We start from the raw sequence: 5739 nt of genomic DNA on the forward strand, positions 1-5739 counted from the left end.
GTAGTCACCCCAAGTCATTCATATATAAAAACTGAGACAAGCTTATCAGCAATATTGCAGCCAAAGCACACTTAGTAAGAACAACTGACATTGTAAGTTACTGGAGAGCATTTGCCTATGGATTTCTTCTATGTGAAGAGCTCTTTTTGAGGTCAAGGTCAATGATAGAGGTGATACACAAAAAGAAGAGTTTCCAAAGAAAGTAAGAGCATCTTTAATCCACCTCTCAACCAAGGACAGCCCTGCTCACTCAAATGATGTTCTACATTGAAGTATCTGGAAAACCTTGATTGTATTTAACTTCAGGTTTTGAAAAGATGTAGGGACACTGGAGGGAAAACAAGATCCTGGATGACAATGGAATTATGGCTAGAGATGCATAAGAAAATCTGCTCCAAAGAATATCATGAACGGTGAAAATGTTCATGGACATTAGGGTGTCAGGAGAAGGCAGCTATGGTCCTTTCTCTAACACAGTAATCATCCTGTAACACTATCTTCTCCCAAATGCCAGCTTGTTTGTTTCTAAAATATAGAAAACTGCTTTTATGAGCCTTGATTTTTTTTTTTAATATACAATACTGTCTGAGACCAGAATAAAAACCGAAATTTTACAAGGAAAATTCAGTAGGGTAAAGTCTATTGAATTTATCGATTAAAGAGATGAAAGCAATAGCTGAAACCAGGAACTAAACGCCCCCCTCCTTGCACCTGTGCACCCAACACCACAAGTTACCAGGCGAGACGTGGCCCTCAAGACCAAGAGCTCCTGCCATGCAGAGACACACAGTCTTTCCTCAATCCCTTATTCCTCTATAAATCTCCTAATTCTCCTCAGTCTCTGAATTATCTTCACTGCTGAGCTCAATATTCTGTTTGCCCAGCCCCTCCCCTGACCCGTTCTCCAGCCACATCTGTGCTACAGGAGGGTGACCTCTATGAACTGCATAAACCTGATTTCTTTGCTTTCAGGCTTCCAGCTGGATTCCAGCCATGGGAGGCACCAGCAGGAGATCAGAGGGCAAGAGGAGAAAGCATGGTCTCCTCTCTGCCAAGCCACAGTTGTCAGTGACTGCAATCTTCCACCAAAGGCAGCTCTTGTTGAGATCAGATAACTGTTCCTCCTCCTGCCACCCCAGGTCCAAGGACGATTCACCCTCCTCACTGTGGCAGCCCTGGGGCATTTCCTCATCACTTATCTAAGTCCCTGAGCCCCATCCACATTTTTGTAAATTGTCCCTCATTAAACTTTTTTGACCGAGCCATCCATTTCCTGCCAAGAGTCTGACTGGTACCTGAAATTGTATAAGGACCTCTAATCCAGCAATCTTCTCATAGGAAGATACTTCTCACTCCAAATACTAAGTACTAAGGATGCATCCCTCCACCTCGACATCATGACCATCCTCACATCCATCTTTGAAGCACAGCCCAGCTTGACATCCTCCCTTTGTCCCTCTTTGGCTCTGTCACTTCCTAAATCACTGAAACTCTGCGTCCTGCCTCACAGACTTCCTCTCTAACCCAAGTAGCCCCATCGATCTGGGAAACCTCAGAGCTTATCTAGACAACCCACCCAACATGCAGCCATGAGGTTCCTGGAGGTCCTTGACTTTTACCAACTTCATCTGCTCACTCTTTTCACATGGCTTCCGAAGATCCTCTCCTACATTCTGTCACCAGTCAATGCTAGTCTCTTCTGGAAGTTCAAAATTCAACACCTACTTTCTTTCCACCTTTCAGTTTCATTCTTCCAGCCATAGATACTTGTGACCTTACAAGACCTCTGGACTCCTGACCCTGCATTTTCTCCGCAGCCATTTCCTACCTTGTTTTCCTTTCCGGACCCATTTCCTTCCCTCTCCATTGTAGACACCTTAATACAGCATTCTGACCATTTCTAACCTGCGCCTCCTTTCTCAGCCCTCCCTTGTCAATCTCCCACACTGCCTTAGGAATGCCTAACTTGGCTCAATTTGTCTACATGTCCTCTCCCTAAAGGCAGGCTATAAAGTGCGTCTGAACAAACCCACATGCCAGGGTGAACCAGTGCCTTCAGAAACATGCAGCTCTACTCTTACATGACATTGATTAGATTCTTCTTCCAATCTTTCCAGAGGCTAATTCAAACCTTTGCTACTCTCCTCCACACCTTATCTTGAAATTCTTAGTAAAAATGGATCCACCGGATATGAATCACTCATACCACTCTCCTCCAAGTCTACAAAGGTATTTGTCTCTGAGACTCAACTTTGTCCTCCCTCCCCCTGAGGGAGTACTGAATTTCCTCCCATTGAAGGATAATCACCTCACCTACAGCATAGATCCCAACCTCTCCTGGACCCTCAGCCATCAGGTATGCCCTTTCCTCCTCTCCACCAATTCCCCCCTTTATTTATTTCTGTACTTGCAGTGGATTTTATTTTATAATTATTATGTTTAAAAACCTTTAATTTTTTACACAACTGTAAAGATTACACTCCATTTACAGTTATAAAATACTGACTATATGCCCTGCGTTGTACAATACGTCCTTGTATCCTATCTTACACCTAATAGTTTGTACCTCTCACTCCCCCATCCCTATATTTCTCCTCCTGCCTCTATATCTATAACCAGCTCCTCCCTTTAGTTCATGAATCTGCAGTGGTCCCTCAACCCTAGACTCCTTCTAGCTATCACCCTTCAAAGCCAAATTACTTGAAAGAGTCTGTTTTTTACTTTCTCATGTCCCATTCATACTTCAGTCCACTGCAGTCTGGGCTCCACTCTGTCACTCCAAAGAACATACTCTCAGGACATCATTGCCAACCTGATTGCCAACTTCAACAGTCACTCTTAACCCCTATTTCACTTTGCCCAGCAGCTGACTCTTGTGATAATTCATTCCTCCTTCTTGAAACTCTTTTCTCTCAATGTCTATGAATCTAACTTCCTACCTCCCTTCCTCTCAGATCTGACCTATTTGGTCTCTCCCTTGTCTTCTGCCTGCCTTTTTAAATGTTACTGTTTCCTAGGATTCAGTTATTTATCCTCTTCTCACTCTCATAAATCCCATAGTAATCTCAGCCTTATCCACCGTTTATCACAACTCATCCCAAATGTTTATTCCAACTCATCCAGTCTCCTAAGCTTCAGAGCCATATTTCAAATTTCCATACAAAATGTACACTTTAATGACCTACAGACACTTCAAGTTTAATGTTCCGGAACCAGATTCATCATCTTTTCCTCCTTATTCCTTGCCTCAGGAAATGGCAGCACCATTTTCCCAAGTCATTAACTGAACATTATCCTAGACTCCTTTTCACCCTGTACCTTGAATTACCAGCCAATATCTGTAAATTTTTACCATCTTGACGCCTCCTGAATCTGTTCCTTCCCCTGCCTCCTTTGCCATGGATACCACCTTAATCCAGGACCTGGTCCTCTCCCATTTCCATTACTGAAATTACCCCTTAGCTGGTTCCCTGCCTCCAATCTAGCCTCCAGGTGACTAGCAGAGTGATCTTTAGAAGATGGAAATCCAAACTTCATACTCTAAGACCCCTTGGTGGCTCCTGGTTGTATATAGGTAAAGAGCAAATGTCTTAGCATTTGATGTATACATTGGCCCTGCCTATCTCTCCAGCCGTTTCAACTAATCTCCACCCCTCCAAAATCTATTCTGCATCTAGACGCACTCACATTCCCCAAACACACCATGTTGTTCTGTATCTCTGTGCCTTTGTCCAGGGAGTCTCATTTTCAGGAACACCCTCCCTCCCTTGTTGGTTTAGGGAAGTCCTACTCTTCCCTGTAGAATCACTATGGTGAAGCCTCCTATAACCTCTCTCTCCAGAGTAAAACAGCTTGCATCTTCCTTTGTATAATCTGTGCAGAGCTCACATACATCCACATTGCACTATGACATAACTCTTTGCTTTCAGGACTGCCTCTCCTACTAGACTAAAAGGTCCTTAAAGACACAGGCTGTATGCTTTGTGTCTCCTTCAGCACTTAACAGAATACTAGCAGACTGCTACTTACTGGAATTAATAACTGCTATTGTTATTAGATAATTACTATTTGAATATAAACACAAATGAATGTTCACAATTTAAACCTCACTATTTAAAATGCACAGTTACAAATTTAAAAGAGTTCTGTAGTTGTAAGATTTTGAGGAAAAAATAAGAGCTTTAAAAAACAAGAAAGAATTCCATCTACTTAGTATGGTTTAACTATGCCCCAGACTGGAGGCAAGTGAGGTGGACACCTTGATAAATGGTATTGCCATTTCCTAAGGTCCTTCTCAACTTCATGATCAATCCAATCAACTCTCTAATATAATTTTTAACATGCTGTGTCAGTTTAATAAGAATTCTGTTTCTTATCTAAGTGGTCAGTTCAGCAGGCAGGGTTCCCCAGAAATAGCACAACTTAGAATGTTAGATAAACCAAAGTCTGAAGCAAAGCTCGATTTTTTCATTGTTTTTTGACTTGGAGATATTTAACCTTCTTGAAGCTCACTTTTATCAATGGTCTTACAGGCTACTTACAGTAATTCACTCAGACATTTCACACTTAAGTACCCCGTACATAGTGACTGCTCAGTGATGGTTATTTCCTTCCCCTTTACTGAAAGAAATTTATTTCTGTACATTTTTATCTGAGCACCTCTATGCAAAGATGACAAAGGCTTCTCCCAGTACCAAGTTATTTCCTCCCTAGACAGACAGCCAAGAAGGCTCATCAACTTTTTGATTTTCTTTTTAGAAGGTAACATCTACTGTCTTCTTTCTTCTTTAGCTAAAATGAAACAAAAGTGATCAAATCAGTATAATAGATTAAAACTTTGATTTACCTTGAATGGTAACCTGTTGCCAACAGTTGCTTTGAACTGAAACTATGGACGCTCCCTTTTGCATCTGGGAGGATCAGTCCCCTCCCATCCCCCTTTGCCTCCTCCCTCTTACCTTCTGTCCTCACACCTCCTGGTCCACCCTCTTCCTGCCAATTGGATGTCTAGGAATCACTGCTGCAAACTTACAGCCTCATTGGCTCAGCTCATTGTCAATCCCTATCCCGGCCCTGCCTCTTCTCAAGTTTACACTTCTGTTGCCTAGGAAATCCAGTGACTGTGAAAACCCAAGTTGTTGGGCTTAGGAGAGAAGCCAACAGGGAGTTGGCCGGCAGTTGTTTGGTTTCTAGAAGGACACAAAACTTGCCTCCGGTTGTATAAGATAATGTTCAGAAAATTCTCTTACTTCTTTAGGCAACTCTTCCCCACCCTTCTGTTGTCTCCAGATGGCGTCTAATTATCAGGTGAGACTTAAAACCACAATACACGGGAGCAGGCAGGTATAATTACAGGTGATTCAAAGTCCTCCCTCCTTCTCCACAGCCACACACTGATAGGATTCATTTCCCACTCTTCCCATCCTTGGTGTCTTCTTTTCACCTTTCTCCTCTTTTTTTTCACTTCTTGTCTTTTTTTTACACTTGTTCCCTAACAACAAGTTTGCCAGAGGAGAAGTGGCCCTGTTTTAGAAAAAAAACACCTTAATCATGCTCCCTGTAATTTGTACCGATGACATCTCTCCTACCTTCATCATTTCCACCACTTCTCTTGCTTCCATCATGAAGTCATGCAAAGAACGGGAGACTAGAACTATGAAGATCTGTTCTCACATTACATGTCTTCTCAGGCAAGTGTGGTCATTGACTTCTACAGTCTCTAGAATACACTCTATATCT

Source organism: Lagenorhynchus albirostris, chromosome 3 (genome assembly GCF_949774975.1).
Source record: "Lagenorhynchus albirostris chromosome 3, mLagAlb1.1, whole genome shotgun sequence".
Taxonomy (NCBI): Eukaryota; Metazoa; Chordata; class Mammalia; order Artiodactyla; family Delphinidae; genus Lagenorhynchus; species Lagenorhynchus albirostris.